Source organism: Protopterus annectens, chromosome 6.part1 (genome assembly GCF_019279795.1).
Source record: "Protopterus annectens isolate FY-2018-M chromosome 6.part1, PAN1.0, whole genome shotgun sequence".
Lineage (NCBI taxonomy): Eukaryota > Metazoa > Chordata > Ceratodontiformes > Protopteridae > Protopterus > Protopterus annectens.
Window position 1 is genome coordinate 50,038,512 of NC_056738.1, and position 20,972 is coordinate 50,059,483.

The 20,972-nt window shown below is 42.5% G+C and overlaps 1 protein-coding gene across 1 annotated transcript in view; it reads right to left on the reverse strand.

Annotated features, from left to right (window-relative positions):
• Positions 1-20,972, reverse strand: part of ZNF512 (zinc finger protein 512) — a 1,352,022-nt gene that overhangs the window by 781,605 nt on the left and 549,445 nt on the right. The gene's annotated exons all lie outside the window — the stretch shown is intronic.

The following is a 20,972-nucleotide window of genomic DNA, read 5'->3' on the forward strand; positions in this document are numbered from 1 at the left end:
TCCAAACTACTCTAGTCAAACCAAAGCTAGAGTCCTGTCCCTCCACAAGGCTAATATGGGTAAGAGCAACGGATGCATGCAACCAGATCATGGGGGAGGAGACAAATGATACAGATGCATACAGAATGAAGCTGCAGACCACTGTTGTGAGAAAAGCTTCTTGACAGCTTCTATCATCTCACATCCTAGCCAATGTGATGTGGAAAATTAAAAACATTTAAAGCTGGACCCAGCACTGCCCTGAAATGGAGACAGCACTAAATTGTAGCATGCTACAGGCCACCCTCTCAAACTCAGGAACCCCCACAGCCTTCCTTGGAAGACACTGGAGGGTATAAATGTATCTCAAACACCATCATATTGGGTGACTTCAACTACCCGAATATAGACTGGAACATCTGGAGTTCATAAATTCAAATGCCATGGAACAGCTAGTCACTGTTCCCCGAGAGGAGAAAAAATACTAGATCTTCATTGTCACAAACATGGGGACAAAATGCTCCACACCGAAGTATATCCCTCATTGGTGGAGATCTGATCAAATCTCTCTCAAATCCATATCATCCCCCACCCCCCCAAACAAAAAAACCATAGTGGAAACAGATAGCTGGTGCCAGAGCCATGGGCCTGAAGTTAAGCGCCAAAAAATGTATAGCATTACCCTTCGGAAAAAAAAGGTAACCAAGCTACCAGCTACCATATAGGTGGCAAACAAGCACAGAGAGGAAGAGGTTATCAAGGGACGGGGTTGTGGCCTTTGATTTCTCTTTTTTTTTTACTCAACACATTAAAGAAAGGTCATTGTTCCCCTGTACTCTCACTTTATCAGACCAATGATAGAGCAAATGCCCCCATTCGGGATGTATCTCACCCGACATCTGCAGCAATTGGAGACCCCCCAAAAAGTTCCCACCAAAAAGATATAAGACTCAAAATCTGTCATATGCTGCCAGATTAAGGCCATGTCCAACGGAATTAAATGGACATGCTCCACCTCAAAAATCCAAATCCACCAAAACCACTAGAGCAAGCGACTAAAAACCTTAGGATATAAATAGGGCGTGCTGGGCTGGAGAGATTTATATCACTCAGAGACTCCCTATGCTCTGGAAAAATGAATAAATGAGAGTGGGGCTTGAGGCTGACTCTGTTCAAGAGAAATCTAGACCTGTGGATGGGAGATCGAGTTTAGAATCATCTCTGTGTCACTGCTGGACAGAGGCACAACAAACTAATGGGCACAGTAGCTTATAAATGCCTTAGAGCAGATAGCCTAGTATAAACCTATGAACCTATGAGCAGAATGAAAGTCCTCAGCTGAATAAAAGTTTCTCAGTCCAGCCCATGGGCAGAGCTTGAACTTAGTCTTCTTGGTTACCAAGGAGCAGACAGGGACATTTTTCTGTGACTTCTGCATTCAGTTACAGAATCATATGCCTTTCTTCCATTCTCCTGAATCTTCAATGACAAAGAATGGGGAACATGTCCAACATTAATTCCACCAGATGTGAAAGAAAGTACAGTTGAGTGAGCGCACTCACCCTAAGTGAGGGTTCAATTAACACCGTTTCATAATCAAGCACAACAATGTGGGAATTATGCAATTATACACGAACCATACATTCAACCATAGAGATGAACTTCCACTACTTTCAGATGTTCCCTGCACAAGGTCGTAAGGCTGCCCTCTATGATGCTATAGACAACAGTAATAACATACTGTATAAACAGTGGGAGAAGTGGATTGCTTGATTATGTCACCAACAAGTGAGCATATTGAGCCCACCAAATAGGTTTAAAAATCTGTCCTGCTCTAAGGAGAACGCAAGAATATAAAGGAGATGACACTTCATAAAAAAGGGGATGGGATTCCTCTCGAAACATAAGGCTATACAGAGACAGAGGACAAAAGCTTATATTGCTTCACTGATTTTACTTGGAACATCTATGTTTATGATGAATATAATCAAACAGCTGTAGTATGTTTATTGCAGTATCAAACAAAACATACAGGAACACTATTAGCAGTAAAGGAAATGGCCACAGAGATAAGGGAGACAGCACACTAATTTTGGAGAACTGCAGTGGTAAAGCACAATGTGCTAATGGACAGACACCCAGCTTGTAATGCCTAGATAATATGTGAATAGATGTTCAAGCAACTGTCTCGCAATAACTTTGGGATAAGACACATTTGTGAAAACAAGCAGCTGTGGTAGCTCCTTCCTCTCTGTCTCGTGTATCTAGAAGCTTCCTGTTAGATTTTTCTATGCTACTCAAAACAAACCTCAGACAACCACATAGACAGTTTGAATACTGGTCTTCGCACTACAGGGAGCTGGTTTGCTTTCCTGAAACCCTTAAGTCCTTGTCTACATATCTTAGCTACCTGTCTACATACAAGATGTGCAAAAGTGTTCTGCAGAATTTTTTTGGATTGGGGGGGGGGGGGGGCAAAAAACAAAACAGAAGCTGAATGGCCTGATATAGTGCCACTTCAAAAACCTAAAGACCAATTTAAATATAGCTGAAACCAAAAGGTCCTAAAAGCTACCCTGTGTCTGAGGAAAACCATACAAGATCCTCTGCACATTGTGGTATGCAATTCTGAGGATCTTTCTATTTGAAAATAATGCCCAAATAGGATACAGTCAGGGTTGCCAGATTTCCGACTGGCCGGATAGGGACAAAAACAAAAAGGTCTTGCTCTGTGTTTACCGATTTTTGATTGGCCAGTATGCCGGTATACGACCAAATCAAAAAACTTGCAAAACGGAGCCGTGTTTAATGCTGAACTGCCTGATGTTCCGCATTAAACACAAGCAGCTCCTTGTTTAGCGATTTTTGATTGGCCTGTATGCCGGTATATGGGCCAATCAAAAAAAAAAAAAAAGCGGAGGGCTGTTTTGCCGGGATTTAAACCGGCAGTGCGGGACTCTGGATCAGGCTGCTGATACCGGGGTCAATCCCGGTCAAATAGGGACGTCTGGCAACCCTGGATACAGTCAATCATTAACTTCATCAGTGCTGAACCTGCCAGCTTGAAATGAACAAGGATCAGTAACTCCCATGCAAGAAGCATGACTTTACAATGGGTGCACAAATGCTTCAGTGGGGCTATCCACAGGGTTCTAGTACTAAACAAGCTAAAATAACAAAACGGTGTAACTTGACATTTAGGAAAGGCTTTTGTCAAAAACAAAAGGATAAAAGAAGACTTTGGCAAACAAAAGCCACCATAAACTTGAATTTTTTTTTGGTATGCAAAGTGACAAACGGCCCATTTTGTTGAGTAGAATTTTCTCATTACAGCCGAGTGCGACTCCAGATGTTTCTGCAGTTAACTCCTACTGATGCCTCTAGGTGTCAAATATTGCTTGTTCATATGGCACTCCATATCACTCCATTGCTACATTTGCCACAGGTTCTCCTTTTCGTACACATCACTGCAACAACCTAAAACTAGGATGGCTTGAGTTTCAAAACCAGATACTATCTCAACAACTCACTATTATCCATAAGAGCTTGTACTACCCCACCTATACACCTATACTGACTACCCTCATCACCCACTACAACAATCTCAAGAACCTACGCTCCTCAAATAAGCCACTTATTACTATTAACAAATCCAACAACTCAGCTGGAGATTCTCTGTTCTCTAATTCCATAGGCAAACACTGGAACAAACTTCCCTCTGAACTCCTATCTCTGACCTCCACAAGACTCTTTAAACTAAGAATAAAACAATTTCTCAGTTCTCACTGGCTTTGTCCTTGTACTAACCCTGACTAAATATCTTCTCTGCTCCTAGCAAGAATATATTCCACCACTTTACATACTCTTGCTGCCTCTTAGATACCTTATCTCACTATATCATATGATACATTTCTATAATTTATTAACAGTATATACTTTCTGTTATCCTGCTTCCAATTGAAAACTACTAATTTGTTTCTATTTCTATTGCATTGCATATCACCTCAGCACAACCTAGGTATCCTTGTAATGTCAACTGAACCTAATCAGTATGTCTGTATTCTGCTTGACCCTTTTTAATTATTATTATAATTCTTTTAATTTGAAACAATTTATTACAGTCATACATTGTGTATGTGAATGGCTGTAACTGTTTAGAGCTATTTTACTACTGTTATTTTGCTTTGAACTTATTATTTTTTACTGTATAAAGTTTGCTGTGCTGGAGCTTTTCTCCCCGGGCCTCTACTGAAAATGGATTTTATTCCAGTTAGACTAGCCCGGTCAACAAATGTAAAATAAATGTAAAATAAATAAAATAAAAAATATGGCGGTAACAGTTCCAAAACCATGTTATATACAACGTATCAGAAATTTTCATCTTAAAGCAAACATGATGGCAAATGAAACCGCACTGATATTTGACCTCTGTCTAATGCAGCTAAGGAGCTATTGATTATTATTTGTATACTGTTTATTTGTATTGTAATTACTTTCACATTTCTCTAAATATCTCAACACTCAGACAACAGGCATGACTGCATAGCCTCATACGAAAGCTCACAGTTGTATGAAGAAAATCCTATTGGCAGTACATGTCTTCCTTGAATAGTCATAGAGATATCATAAGTTGTTTATACAACATTACAAAATATTCACAGTTTCTGGCTTATAAATTCCAGTTTAAAGCATCAAACTGAATGAATGCCACTAATGTAAAGATTAATTTATCCTGAATAGTTTGCTATTTACATTTTTCTAAAGGCTCCAGCTACATCCACTGAGAGTTAAAAGAAAACACTGTGAAGAGCTGTACTGGAGGGAATGAGTTAAGCTTTTCTACTTCCTTAATAAACTTCATGGCTTAAGGTGGGAAGGAGTCCCAATGCAGGATTCAAGGTATCTATCTTCCTAACGACACAAGACTTTAAGTGTTTTAGTCTTGGGAGTATCAGTTGGTTTGACTGACGTTTGTACAATATGAAGAAAACATTATGTTCACTTCTCAGTTACTTGAGCAGGGAGAATCAATTTCTCCAAGGCTACAGCACAGCCACCAGGATCAGGTTGGTCCTGTAGCACATAGTCCTTCTCAGTACTTTGGAAATCAGAAGTAGAGTAGAAGAGACAGAAATAGAGCAGAAGACATCTTCCAGGACAGAGAAATTAAGGTTGGGCGCCGGGCTGGCAACTCAACACCATAAAACTCCACTGTCAATCATGAGCGGACAGGTGATCCGCTGTGGCGACCCCTAACCGGGAAAAGCCGAAAGAGGAAGAAGAAGAAAACAGATGTAGCACAGGTCTTAAGAAAAAAACAGTCCATTTCCACTGTGTCCTAAAGTAAGGTGAGTTTGTAAGCTTATAGAAACAACTTCCAGTTGTGGAGACTAGTTGTAGATATGCATAGATGATACATGACACTATTATGGACTTACTTGATGCAACAGCCAAGGGAGATGGAGGTTAGTTTGATGTCAGATCTCAAGCTATCAACTAGTCTACACAGTGGATAAAATGTACGCTCCAGCACCTCTTTCTGTTGATGTACCACACCCTCCATGGTACTTGTCCAAAAGTCAGACTGATGACACCAGGTCTGACGTCCTCTAGCATGTCTGTTCTTATCCCTGTTACAGGTACCTTGGAGTTGGGTGGCTGTGTGTACAACCCAACACAGGTCAGAAGATTCCAGAAATCAAGGACTGATCCTTCAACTCAGAACTCAGCGTGATATGGTCCCCATATGACCATTTACTATATTAATGTTTTGTGGGTGGTGGGTTAGAGGAATTAGTTACTCCAGAAAGTGCAGATACTGGCACTAGGTGTTTCGTAAGTACCAAGAGTGTTTCTTCATGTGCAATTTTGCCCCAGGGTACCATGAAGATGGTGGTCAACATGTACCAATAACAGCCTTCAAAAGGAGGACAAAACATTGAGCGCAGGTATCTTCTCTTATGAGATGTACAACCTGCAAGTAAATTCTGCCTAAAAGGGCATCTAAGAATTACTTTACTTGACAGGGAGTGAGACACAGGTTACTGAAATTCAGAACTATATTCAATTTAGTAAGGCAATATACACTGTACAGTAGAGAGTCAATTATCCGAAACACCTATCCGAACACAGCCATTCAAAGTTTTCATGTATGAAAAATCGAAGTCTGAGTATGTAAACGTTCTAAGTACTTGCTTGTGCATGTTTTTTGAGCTTGTAGCCAAGCTTGTGTGCAAAAAATTTTATTTACTGATCACTGGAATTGCTGAATAGCTGAAAAGTATATTCCCCTGCATGCAGAAAAAAACAAGTTTTTTTATCTGGTCAAATGTAAGTCTGATTATCCAAACTACCCTTGGTCCCAATTAGTTTGGATAATAGACACTTTACTGTAATGTGAATGCCTCAGTCAACTTCATCCTAGGGCTTTGCATTAGATTGCCATCCACATGCTGGAAAAAGTGGACAAAAGATAGAAGCGTTTTGTATACATCATGGGACCAGTGGATAACACAAAAGGCAAAAGAATGAAGTGAAAGTATTCCATTCCTATCAAGCTCCAGGCATTTTCTGTGCTCCTTGAAGGCTGACAGGAATATGCAGAGAAACATCCATGACCGGGAAGGTCTGTAGAGTCAAGCTTCTTGACTTCATTTTCACAAAAAACACTTGTTTAGCATAAAGTCTCATTTGTCTTCTAGGGTCCAGCTTTCCTTGGAATCAGGAACAACCTGGAAAAATGCCTCCTCCTTTCTGACGAGGGAACTAGTAAGACTGACATCAAAACAAGCATTCCCTTTTATGATTCTGCCACAGTTCTTTGGTATGGTGCAAAGAAACATTCCCATAGTGAAACTCACTTCTATTCAATTTTTTTTACCCAAGTGCTTAAGACTCCTTCCACACACTGGCCTGTGATCAGCTCAAATCAGACATCTGTAAAGGGATCCTCCTTTAACTAGCTGGTGGGGGGTGGAAAAGAAGGCAGGTACAGAATAGTTAGAATTGTGAGGCAGCCTCACATTGGGGGGACTGCTGCTCTTCTCTGCCAAGCTGCATAATTCACTCTCTTCCAACTTTCCAAATGGCCTTTCTAAATATACTCTTGCCTGAATTGTTTACACAGACTGTTTAGATTGAATGGGAATCTGCTTAGCATGAAAACTACTAATGCAATTTGATACTGAGGAATAAAAATCTACTTTATGGTTTGAATGACTCTGCCCTTTTCCACCAGTTTCATGAACAGTGAGGCCCTAAAAATAACTTGCTGTCTAAAAATACATTTTGGAGTTGCACTTTGATGCCCTCAGACAATAGCTGAACTCTTAACCAGGGACTTCTGTAGTTTGTTTAATCTGCACTTGAGAGCTGCTTTTGCAGTGCTTTTCTGTTAAGAAATTCCAGGACCAGACATCATGTGGTGGTGTTTACCTGGCCTCTCTGAGCTGGGAAGCACTGCAGAAAGCTCAAAGCATTGTTATTTACTGGTTAGAGGGCATAGGAGTCAGTTTTCTAGTTTTTATTCTCAGTGTGGAACTGCCCACTGGGCCACTGCTACTATACATGGCATTGCTAACCACAAACTTGACAGTAAAAGTTACCTACAAAGTTATGATTAGATCTGAAACCTGTTAAAGTGTGGCACTGGACAGAAATGAGTGCAGAAAGTACAGTTGTGTACACTTACCATAAATGTAGATGTTCGAGTGTATTCACTGTTGCAGTGATTACATTTGGGTAATCTGCTGGCAGGTTGCAATCAGTCGGTCTGAATAACAGTGCTGGGTCCTGTGTCGGTTGCTGTCTCCTCTTCCATGACGTCAGGTCGTCAGGGGTATAAAACTTGCAGCCAAAGCCATTTTATTCATAGGTTCATACTAGGCTATCTGCCCTAGGGCATTTATAAGCCTAGCCAGAGTGTGTTTGGCTTTCGCCACCCATTTTAAATGAATTTTGCTATGCCCTTTTTCGAGGTTAGTATACTGTGCCTCTGTCTAACAGTGACACAGAAGTGCTACCCCGGGTAAACCTACGATCTCCCATCCACTCATCAAGATTCCTCTTGAAGAGAGTCAATGAGGGACTCTGCCTAACCTGGACTGGGATTTTATTCCAGAGTGAAGGGAGCCTCTGGGTTATGCATCTGTCCCTCCAGCATGTCCTATTTATTTCAGTGCGGAGGTTCAAGTCTCTCGAGCGCGTAGCTCGATGGGATTTGGATTTTCTGAGGTGCAGCATGTCCATTAATTCCGGGTTGGACATGGCTTTATACATCAGGCACATATCGCCTCTGAGCAGGCAGTATGCCACTGAGTAGAGCTGGAGTTTCTTAACCGGGCAGCATATGGCATCTGTTTGAGCCCTTTGATCCTCTTGGTGAGGTACTTTTGGGGTCTTTCCAGTTGCTGCAGGTGTCTGGTAACGTACATCCCAAAAGGGGCATTGTACTCAATTATGGGCCTGATGAGGGATGAGTAAAGAGGCACGATGACCTCCCCTGAACTAGATGTGAATCCCTTCATGATTAGGTGGGCTATATAAAATGTTTTTCTAACCACTTTGGCCACGTGGTTGTCAAATGAGAGATTGCTATCAACTTGGGTCCCCAGGTCCCTAATTACTTCTTCTGTACTTAATGGATTACCACCTATGTGGTAATTTGTGGGCACTTTGTTTTTGCCAAAGGGGATGACTATACACATTTGGCGTTTAGCTTGAGGCCATGGCTCTGGCACCAGTTGTCTTTCTATGAGGCACTTTTGGAGGATGCTTGTGTCGGCTGGAGAGCTGATTATGGCGCCCAGTTTGCAGTCATCTGCGAACTTGGTCAGCCACAGTCCTTCTGTGTTGGCCTATACCTCTGAGAAATATATACCGAACAAGAGAGGTCCCAGGACTGAGCCTTGTGGGACGTCACTTGTAACTGGTTTGGAGTCTGACATGGCTCCAGCAATATTAACCATGTGGGTTCTGTCCTTGAGCCAGTTTGCAACCCATCTAGTGACATACGGGTTTATATTTAAGCTGGTGAGCTTATCTATAATGCCCGAGTGGGGTATTGTATCGAAGGCTTTTGCGAGGTCCAGGTAGGCTGTGTGGACCACCTTCCCCTCGTCAATGGCCTTGGTGACTGTTTCAAAGAAATCGACCAGGTTTAAGAAGCAGGATCTGCCCTTAAAGCCGAACTTGGGTAGGATCCAGTGTCTGTAGGTCCCCAATATCTTCATTTATGAGGTCCATGACGATCCTTTCCATAGCTTTACAGACCAAGCTAGTCAGGCTTATGGGGCGATAGTTTCCAGGATCCGTTGAGGCACCACCTTTGTGGAGAGGGACCACTGTTGCTGTACGCCACTCTTTGGGTACATATCCTGTAGTAAGGCTGAGATTGAACAGTAGTTTTATGTTTGGGTTTAACTCTTCTTGGAGTTCATGTAGGACGCAGCCCGGGACACTGTTTGGTCCCATTGATGCTGTGTTTTTTGCTTTGGAGAGGGCGGCTCTTACCCTGAGCATCTGAGATGTCAGGGGGGCAGCACTCTGCTGGGGTAGATATTTGCCCTTTTGGTGGGGAGGGGGGGGGTTTGCACTGAACCTGTCAGCTAAGATGTTGGCATTGTCTGTGGGTTTGGTGTATTTTTTGTCATTTTGGACTAATTCTGAGCATATCTGGGAATTCCCACCCAGGTTCCTAACATAACTAAAGAAAGCCTTGTGATCATCCTTAGTGTCCTGTGCAATTTTTCTCTCGAAGCTGGCCTTAGAGTGCCCATAGTTTTTTGCTAATACTGATCAGAGATGCCTTCCCTTTTTGGGACTTTGCTCTATCATGTACTAGCTTCCTCCTTCTATTGTATAGTTTGTTATGGCTGGGTTCCACCAGGGTCTTGATTTTATTTGGGACTGCATGATCCATGCATTCCTGAAGGTGTTCATAGAATGCATTTATAAAGGATTCTGCGGTCTGGGCCATATTTTCCACAGGCCCGGGGGCTTTGAAGGATTCCACCTCGGTTTTGAGGAGTGTGAAATTTGCTTTAGAGAAGTTTTTCACTGTGGTTTTCTGGGCAGGGGGTGGGGTCGGGATGAGAATATCCAGTGAAATTAGTTTATGATTTGATCTTACCAGTGAGATCAGCAGCATAGAGTCCCCATGTTGGTGATGATCAGGTCCAGTATGCTTTCCCCTCTTGTGGGAGTGGTAACAAGTTGTTCCACAGCATCTGAGTTTATAAATTCTAGGAACCTTTGGGCTAGGGTGTTGGAGCTAGAGTAATGCTCCCAGTCTATGTTTGGGTAGTTGAAGTCGCCCAATATAATGGTGTTTGGAGAGACCTTCATATTTTCCAGTGTTCTCAAAAAGGCTGCGTGGGGTTCCTGGGTTTGGGAGGGTGGTCTGTAGCAGACTATAAACTGGAAGGTGGTTTTACCCACTGTTTGTTGCACATGGATATTCTCTGATGCTTCGTGCTGTGCCACCAACCTGGAGGTGTGGGTATCTTTGACGAATATTGATACTCCCCCCCCCCACCCTTTTGTGGTCTGGTCTGTGTACATGAGGCAGTTGTAACATTGCCTCAAGATTCCCAGATTCACCAGCTAGACCGGAGAGGAGACTGACAACTGACCTTTGGACATGCTAGAATAGTATTGGGAATTCCTTTAATTGAAAAATAGGGCCAATGGGGAACAAGGTACGCAAAGGGAGTTTGTGAGGGTGTAGTGCTTTTAATTTTTTAGTGCTGACTTATATAATTGCTTTAGTGAGCAAGTGCCAGGTAACTTAAATGCAATGTGTTACAGGTAACTTAAATGCAAAAACGACAAACAGTAACTTTCTTTCAAGTGAAACAAGGAAATAAGTACAGTAAGCAATGCAGATATCACTAGGGATCCACAGAAGCGCTAAAAAGCCGCATTTTAGGTGGAAATAGCATTTCAGAGAAATAACAAGCAAACAAACAATAAGCATACAAACAAAGCTAGATTCAACAGGCCTGGATCTAGTCTATGCTACAGCAAACAAGGTGTACCAATTTCAATAGGAAACAGTTAAAATATGCAGGCACTATAAGCCTTTAACAAACACCAACCCTCGCACGTACGGCTGCACGGCCAACCAACCTTGTATGAAACACGAAAAGCCAGCAAGATGGTATCACCATTTATTCAGAGGCAAAAAAGGACAAAACATGTCCTAATTCAGAAACTCATACTAGTTTCGGCACCAGCCTTCATCAGTGAGTGAAAATCCTTCAAAAATACATGGTCAACGTCAGTTTAAATATGTGAATAGACCAATGACAGTACAAACATTTGCATGAAGCACTCAAATAAGATTTAAAGCAACATTACACTGTTCAATAAGGAAAAAAAAAAATATATATATATCCCCATACAATGTAAGTATGAAAAATATTGTTCTAATAATGAACTGAAATATCATAAAACAGATGATTACATATAATTACCATATATAAATGTAATAAGGTCTTGAATTGCAAAGGGAAAAATATATAAATAAAAATGTCATGTACATATGATCAAATGATAAGATGGTTTATAAATGGTCATTGAGACCTGTGTGATCCAGTATTTTTCCTTATGGCTCAGGATACCTTGCCATCCTGTCTGGTTTTGCCTATTCCCTGTCTATCCCTTTCAGGGTTCTTGCTATTTTTTGTAGTATCATACTTTTTGTTTGTTCCTTGGACATTTGTCATTTAATATGGATTTAGATAAGATCTTGGAGGGGTTGTGTGCTGATAGGGAGGACTTGGCCATTTTTGGTGTTAACCAAGCCCCAAGCAGCAACCCCATTCAACCTGTTACAAATCCCACAGACAATTGTGAGTTCTGTTTTAAGGTTTGAAAGGACTAAGAGCCAACATTTGGCATCTCCGTCTATTCAAAGCCTATCTACACAAAAACATTGCCTTGATCACACATAGTGTTTCATACTATAAGCCTTTAACCAGAAATCCCCAGCTCAGAAGGGCAGAGTCCAGCCTCTCCTCCCACAAGACTGCAGACCACGAACCTTCTTAATGTAAAATAACTGGCCTGAAGCCCAAATGCTTAAACCAGAAATAATACACTTTTAGAATAACAGACACTGAGCCCTCAATCAGCAGTTCCCAACTTAGAAGGACGTAAGCTACCTGTCCTGCCACCACAGTGCAGGCCACAAACCTTCCTAATGTAAAACAACTGGTCTGAAGCCCAAGTGCTTAATCCAAAAGACTTAGAATGATAGCTACACTTCAATCAAGTTACTACCAAGCAGCAATAAATACAACTGAATACTTTAAAGAATGCCTGGATTAGTGCTCAAGTTAAACAAACAAAGCTAGATTCAGCAGGCCTGGATCTAGTCTATGCTACAGCAAACAAGGTGCACCAATTTCAGTAAGAAGCAGTTCAAATATGCAAGCACTATAAGCCTTTATCCAGAAATTCCCAGCTCAGAAGGGCAGAGTCCAGCCTCTCCTCCCACAAGAGTGCAGACCACAAGCCCTCAATGTAAAATAACTGGCCTGAAGCCCAAGTGCTTAAACCAGAATTAATACACTTTTAGAATAACAGACACTGAGCCCTCAAATCAGCAGTTCCCAATTTAGAAGGATGTAAGCTACCTGTTCTGCCACTACAGTGCAGACCACAAACCTTCTTAATGTAAAACAACTGGTCTGAAGCCCAAGTGCTTAAACTAAAAGGCTTAGAATGAGTTACACCAAGCAGTAATAATTGAGTACTTTTAAGATGATGCAAAAGCAAAATAAAGTAGGACGAAACACAAATACAATAAAAGCAGATGCATTTTTTTTTTTTTGAGTGAGCAAATGAGATGGGCCCAGGAGTTGCAGGACAGAAACAAGTGCAAATGCAGGCCTTCAAATTAGAAAGTTGAGAGAGATGGAAGACCACCCAAACGGCCAATAACTACAAATTCTGGGCCAGAACCACTCCCTATGTGGTAGACAGGTTACCTAATGCTTACCACTCCCACTGATAAACTAGAAGGCTTCCCTCCAACACAAAGGCTTGGGGACACAGAAGCTTACAAACAGTCCTGGATACAGCAAATCTGTATCTGGAACACTAATTACAGGAAAGGTAGAAAAAAGGCTTACATTTTTTTTTTTTCAGAAAAGTAGCAAAAATAGTAGTAAAAACAATTCACATGCAGTGCGAGCTGGCACACTTGAGTGTGTAGCAATATTAGTCCACACACCGTTTGAAAAAATGCAATTAAATTAAAAAGGACTAAAAGCAAGTGCAGAAAGGGTTTATTAGGTAGAATGCGGTAAAGAGATGGGACTGGGGGAGTGTCCTAGATCAAATCTACAGTGGGGCAGGCACTGCAAAAGCCACCAAATTTAAACTACCATCAAGAACAGGGAGGGGGTGTGGGGAAGACAGTTTCAACAGAGATGTGAGGAATCACAGTGCAAATTTTAAAACCAAAAAAATATATACTGATCTCTGTATATTTGTAGAACAGTAAGACAACAGATATCTAAGCAACAATTTAGCTCTATAATACAGAATAATACAGAAAAATATACTCCGCTCTATATATTTGCAGATAGTCTTGTAAGGCTGTCTCTCAGTACATTCAGTTTTTCTTGCCTCAGATGTCAGGTGCCCCCCAAATGGGGAGCAGAAAATATATAAATAAATAAATAAACAAATAAACAATATATATATATATATATATATATATATATATATATATATATATGTGTGTGTGTGTGTGTGTGTGTGTAAATAAACAGCAACATAAACTTTACCTTCATTCAAAAGCAAATACACCACAAAGGCTTTAGAATACAGTGAAGGAAAGAGACGTTACAAACAGGGGGATGGCGGGTGGGTAATCCGGACTGCAACAGTGAATACACTCGAACATCTACATTTATGGTAAGTGTACACAACTGTACTATGTTCTTCGTGTTTCACTGTTGCAGTCATTACATTTGGGTAGAATCCCAAAGCTATGGATGGGAGGATGGAAGTAAATAGCAATAGGAGCGGCTATAAGGCCCTGCAGAACTGCAGTGGCAAAGCCTGCCCTGGATTTGGAGAAGAGAGGCAAATGATAATGCTTTGCGACAGTATGAACAGAGCTCCAAGTAACAGCTTCTAGAATGTCTTTGGTTGGAACTCCTCTGAGAAAGGCTGCTGAGGTAGAGGTAGCCCTGGTGGAATGTGACCTGATCTCCTTGGGCACAGGTTTAATATGGTGCAAGTAGCAGAAATTAATGCAGTGGCTTATCCACTTAGAAATAGTCTGCTTTGATGTAGCCTTCCCCTCTGATCCTGAAGTAAATGCCACCAGTAGTTGCTCAGACTTTCTTAGAGATTTGGTCCTGTTTAAGTGGAATATTAGTTGTCTGTGCAAGTCCAATGAATGCAGAATCCGCTCCCCCTTGTTCTGCGGATTTGGGTAAAATGCTGGCAGGTGAATTGTTTGCTTAAGAGCCACACTGGATACCACCTTAAGCATAAAGGAAGGATTGATCATGAGGGACACCCTGTCTGGGTAAAATGTAATAAAAGGCTCCACAGCCATGAGAGCGTGTAGTTCTGAAACCCTTCCTGCTTAAGTGAGTGCCGGGAGGAAAACTGTTTTCCAAGATAAAAATTTTATATCCACAGTAGCTGCTGGTTCAAAAGGAGGCAGGGTGAGTTTTTCCAGCACAAAATTGAGGTCCCATGCAGGAGTTGGTGACCTTCTGTGAGGCCTTAAATTTTTGGCCCCTCTAAGATACTGTTTAAGCAAAGGATGAGAAAAGAGGAGAGGCTCCGTGTTGTAATGAGCTGAGATGGCAGAGGCATGGATTTTTATTGAAGAAAAATATAGGCCCTTATTCAAGCTTCTCAGTCAAGTATTGTAAAATCTGAGGGATATTTGGTTTTGCTGTGTCCATTCCTTGTGCTTGGTTCCAAGCACAGATTCTCTTCCATTTATCAGCATAATATTTCTAGTACTAGGCCTTCTGGCTTCCAAAATTACATCCATCACAGATTTACTGAGAGGTGGTGTTTGAATACTTAAATTATCAACCATACTGCAAGGTTCAGAGTTTGGAGCAGTGTGTGCAGAATTTGATTGTTCTGCTGAGACAGTAGATGAGGTATTTGAGGCAAGTACCAAGGAGGGAGTTTAGACATATTCTTTAGAATTGGGTACCAGTGCTGGTGAGGCCAGTCTGGAGCAATCAGGATCATTTTTGTTTTTTCCTGTCTGACCTTTAGTAAGACCTTGGAGAGAAGAGGCAGAAGGGGAAAGGCATAGACTGATAGGTTTTTCCAACTGAAGGATAGGGCATCCACTTTCCATGCTTGTCTGTGATGAGTCCTTGTGCAGAATTTGACCAGTTGATAATTTTGGGAGAGAGGCAAATAGATCTATGTCTGGGCTCCCCCATTTCTGTGTTACCATGTTCAGCTTTTGTGGATCCAGTTTCCACTCGTGCGGGTCCATAAGATTTCTGCTTAGGTCGTCTGTCAAAGTATTTTGTTTTCCTGGCAGGAATTGAGCTTGAAGATGTACTTGGTAAGTGGAAGCTGTTTCCACAATGTCATGGCTAGTCTGCAAAGGGGGTAGGAATGTGTACCCCTCTGCTTGTTTATGTACCACATAAGCGTGGTGTTGTGCGTCTTTATCAGTAGTAAGTCCTTGAAAGCTGTCAGAGCATTCTGAACAGCTAGCATCTATTTCTGGGTGATATGCAGATGCATTTGTTTTGGGCTCCATATGCCCTGAATGCATCTCCCCGCCAGGTGGGCCCCCCAAGCATAGTCTGTTGAGTCTGTAGTTAGGGTTTGGGTGGCAGCGGGTAGAGTGAATGACGGTCCCTTGTTTTGGTGACATGTCTCTGCCCACCAAAGAAACTCCTGTTGTAGGTAGGGAATGACAGGAATCATTGTTTGCAGACTGCAACAATGTTGACTCAAACCTTTTAGGTACTATTGAAGTTTCCTCATATGCAGTCTTGCATATGGAATTAGTAGAATGCAGGATGCCAAGAACCCCAAAGCCTGCAGAATTTGTCTTGCAGAAAATTGAGTTTTTGTTGCCATCTGTTTGAAGTATGTTGTCAGTTGCCTTTGTCTGGCATGAGGTAAGCCATCTGGGCAGTTGTATTCAAGCTTGCACCCAGGAATGTAATTATTTGAGAGGGTACCAGTTGGGATTTCTTTTTGTTTATTGTGTACCTAGGCATGTTAGAGAACTTTTTACAAACGCCAGATGTTGAAGAAGAATGTCCTTGTTCTCCGCTTGAATGAGACCGTCGTCCAGGCAAAAATAAATTTGTATGCTTCTTTGTCTGCAAAATGCAATTACTGGTGCCAGGCACTTTGTAAAGACCCTGGACGCAGTAGATAAGCCAAAGGGCAGTGCAGAGAATTGGTAATGCAAAAACCTGCCTTGAAGCGGAGGTATCTTCTGCACGATTCCCTTATTGGGATTTGCAGGTATGCCCTCTTAAGTCTAGAGTCACTAACCAAGCGTTCCTGCCCAGCATAGGCAGGAGCCGTTGTAAAGTCAGTATTTTGAATTTTGGAATGTCCAGGAACGTGTACAAAATCGATAAGTCCGGTATTGGAAGCCAGGCATGGTCTTTTCAAGGTACCAGGAAAAGTCTTGAATAAAAACCTTGTCCTTTTTCCTGTTCTGGTTGAATAGACCCCATATCCATGATGGACGTAACTTGTTTCTGAGCCTCTACCCATTGATTTTTGTGGCAGATCTGGCCTACCGTTTGGAATTGGCACAGTATGGAAATGAAATCTGTACCCCTGGGATACTATGCTTAAATACCCACTTGTCCTGGTTAATTAACTGCCAATTTTGAGCATGAAGTGCTAATTTTCCCACCAAGGGGGCTGCCAAAAGATAAGTGCTTGGTGAAGGTAGAAGGAAATCATTGAGACTGCTTACTGTAGGGTTGTGCTTTGTTTCCTCCAGATTTGGAGGTGGAGACACCCCATGCTTTGACCTGTATGAACCCTGTGATGCAAGGCTTCTCCAAAAGAATAATCCTCAGGAGGACATGCAGATTGGATGGATTCTTCTGCATCTGAATCCTCATAGGGTAGAATAGAAAATTCCTGATCAGAAGAGGAGTCAGAAGAAATGGAAACCTGATCTGAAGATTCATAATCAGTGTCTTGCCTAGGCCTCTTAGCAGGAGGGGGTTGGGAACCCCTGATCAAGGTAATTAAGTCCTCAGCCATTTTGATCATATGTTTTTTCAGCATAGGGGCCTGAGCTTGTGGCAATGTAGCAGCATTCTACCCTCACCAAAAATGATGACAGTATGAACATGAACTGATAAATTTTAATAATTGGCTTAGCTTCTGGTGTCAATCTGGGGGGCTTCAATATTTGTCAGCATGGGAGAACATGGGCAAAGACCACCTTACTTTGCCATGGACGGGTTGCACTTGTCCCCGCTAGGCTTTCAGACATGGACTAAAACTATATCCAGCCTCTTAAAGCCTTTTTATGAAATGCCAAAAAGGCAACTACCAACATAGTGAAAAAGTCTACCGGAAACCTTATGTGTTCCTGCTCAATAATCAGAACCTAAACAAAACACACAACACACTTCAAAGCCCTCCTCACTCTGGTGAATGTATATTTGTGCCATAAGAGAGGTTTGGTTTAAAGCTGTAGAAAGTACTCCAGCTGTGCAAGGCTACAGAACCTTTCACACATTTAGACGAAAACCAGTGCAGACTGGGGTTAAAGGTGGAAATGTTTAGACAAAATTAGACATTTATGCCATGACCGAGACTTTGTTTAAAGCCACAGTAAGTACTTTGGCAGTGCAAGCCTACAGTACCTACTACACATTTACACTAAACACAGCACAGACTGGTGTCAAAGGTGAAGGTGACCATCTTCATTAGCAACAAACACCTCCAGGTTGGCCACACAGGATAACATCATGGAGCTTATCCACATGCAAGTCCTGAAAGGTAAGGTCCCTCACCATATCATGGCTAGCTACAGGTCACTGTCTTTGCCCCTAGAGTCTCACGACTGTTACCTAAACCTACTCAAAGTGCTCACCATCCACCTAAACACCCTGTTCATGGGTGACTACCCCCTCTACAGACTGGGAAATGCACAATGCTTCTTGGACTTTAACAAAAACACCCTGGAACAGATGAATCCTCTGGATGGCACGTACTCCAACATACAGGATCTGGTACTGACCAACAGAGGAGATCATAAAAGTATAGTTGTGTACACTTACCATAAATGTAGATGTTCGAGTGTATTCACTGTTGCAGTCATTACATTTGGAAAGCATACTTTGCAATGTGGTTTTGATTCCTTGGAGGCCTCTTGCAAGGCCGCTGTAACTGGATCTGTGATAAGAAGGCTTGCATGGCTCAAGGAGCAAAATAAGAAGTTATGTACCTACCATAACGTTCCATGTTAGTTGTCTTCTCTCGCCTTCTTTCTTGCTTGATGGGTTCGGAGCCGATCCTCGGCTCCGACTCGGCACTTGCTAAGCTCGAGAGTCACTTTTACCAGCTCGAGGCAGCCCCATATCCCATGATGCAAGGCGGTAAGTACCCAGATCTCGTTTGATGACAAAGGGTAATAGCACCAAGCATAAATACTTCCCAAAGGAAGAAAGAAAGCCTACAGGATGGAAGAAGGACCAGCTCTGAATGGTCTTCAGCATAATAATTCCTTGTAGAAAAGGTCTGTCCAGGCCTGGGGGGAAGGAGGGAGGGTCGCAAGAAAGAAGGCGAGAGAAGACAACTAACATGGAATGTTATGGTAGGTACATAACTTCTTAATGTTAAGTTGTCAATCTCGCCTTCATTCTTGCTTGATGGGACCGCGTCCCTAGCACCTCTATCCTGGGTGGCTCAATGGAACAGACTCTTGAGGACTGTAGAGCCAAAACTGGCTCTGTCCCTGGAGGCCAAGTCCAATTTGTAATGGGAAACAAAAGTATGAGGAGTGGCCCAAGTGGCGCTGCACAAATAGTGTCTAAAGGAAGTCTAGCTTGAAAGGCTGTAGAAGTAGCTAAGCTCCTAGTTGAATGTGCTTTAGGTTTTGAGCACAGCTGTTTTCCCTGAGCAGATAAATTTCAGAGATGACAGAAGAAAGCCATCTAGATAAGGTCACTTTAGAGACAGGAAGGCCTTTCTTGTTATCCGCATAGGAAACAAAGAGTTGATCGGATTTCCTAAATTGTTTAGTTCTGTCCAAATAATATCCGAGTTGGCGGTGGACATCAAGATAATGTAGTTTTGTTCGATCTGTTTGAATAGTTTGGAAAAATACAGGAGATCAATGGATTGATTCAAATTAGTCTTTGAGGCGACCTTACAAAAAGGTCGGATTAGTTTTGAATGATACTCTGTCTTTGTGAAAGACCAAATAGGGGGGTCGAACCGATAGAGCATGAAGTTCAGACACCCTCCTGGCGATGTAATAGCTACTAGGAATAATGTTTTCCAAGAAAGAAATTTTAGGGAGCAAGAAACAGCTGGCTCGAAGGGGGAAGAATCAAGGATGTCAGCACTAAATTTAGATCCCATTGAGGAGGAGGATTCCTGATTGGAGGCTTTAGCAGGAAAATTCCTTTCAAGAAGGCTCTACAAAGCCTATGGGACATAATATTGTGATCTGCGATCCCGACATGAAAGTTCGAGATAGCAGCCAATTGAACTCTAACTGTGGAAGAAGAGGAGCCTGCATGAAAAATCTCCGCTAAGAAGTCCAAAACTGCCTGAACTGGGGCAGTGAAGGGATCAATATTCTTGGCTTTAGCCCAATAAGAGAAACGTTTCCATTTGCTTGTATAAATCCTCCTGGTAGAGGATTTTAAAGAAGCTACTATGATGTCTCTAACAGGGTTAGAGATCAAAGGAAGCCTGGCTAAGGAAGGAAGTGGAGCAACCATGCTGTGAGGTTGAGAGAAGGGATAGACCGGTGCAGCTGACCGGATTGGTGAATCAGAAGATCTGGCACTGGGTCCAGATGCCACGGCTGCACCAAAAGGTGACGATGGAGGAACGGAAACCAAATTTGTCGAGGCCAATAAGGAGCAATGAGAATCATTTTGGCTCTCAAAGCGGTTGCTTTCTGGATAACTTGAGGGATCAGGGAAAAGGAGGAAAGGCATAAAGAAGTCCCTGGGGCCAATCCTGGGTCAGGCGTCTCTGGGGATGGCCTGACAGAGGAAGAGAGAAGAAGTCTGGGCATTTGCTGTTTTGGGGAGTAGCAAAAGATCGCAACATGGGCGACCCATTCCAGAAAAATCTCCTCCACTATAGATTGCTTGAGAGACCACTCGTGAGGCATGAGAATAGCTTTGCTCAATCTGTCCGCTAAAATGTTAGTTTTCCCAGGGATGTGCGTTGCTACCAGAAACCGATGAGAGGAGATCGCCCATTGCCAAAGTCTGAGCGCTCGACACAAGGGGTAGGACTTGGTTCCGCCCTGTTTGTTGATATACCAAACTACAGACATGTTGTCTGTGTGGACTGCAATTGTCCCTACAGGAAGAAAGTCGTTGAGGGCTTGCAACGTTAAAAGCACTGCTCTCATCTCTAGGACATTTATGTGCAGGTGGTACTCGAGCGGTTGCCACGTCCATGAACCATCCTGCCCTGATAATGCCCCCACCCGATCAGGGAGGCATCCGTGGTGACAGTGGCTACCGGGGATGTGGGTACAAAGTGTCTGCCTTGGTGAATCTGGGGAGAAGTGATCCACCAAGCCAGATGATTTTTGCAAATCTGTGTCACCAGAATTTGGTGGCGCATTGGAAGTTGTTGGTAAGACCACTGAGTGAACAACATCCACTGAAGAAGGCGCATGTAGAAGCGAGCCAGGGGAAGAAGAGTAATGGCCGCAGCCATGAGACCTAATACCTTTAGAACCATTCTGGCCTGTACTTTCTTGTTGGCTAGAATGATCCTGACATGACTTTGAATGTCTGAAA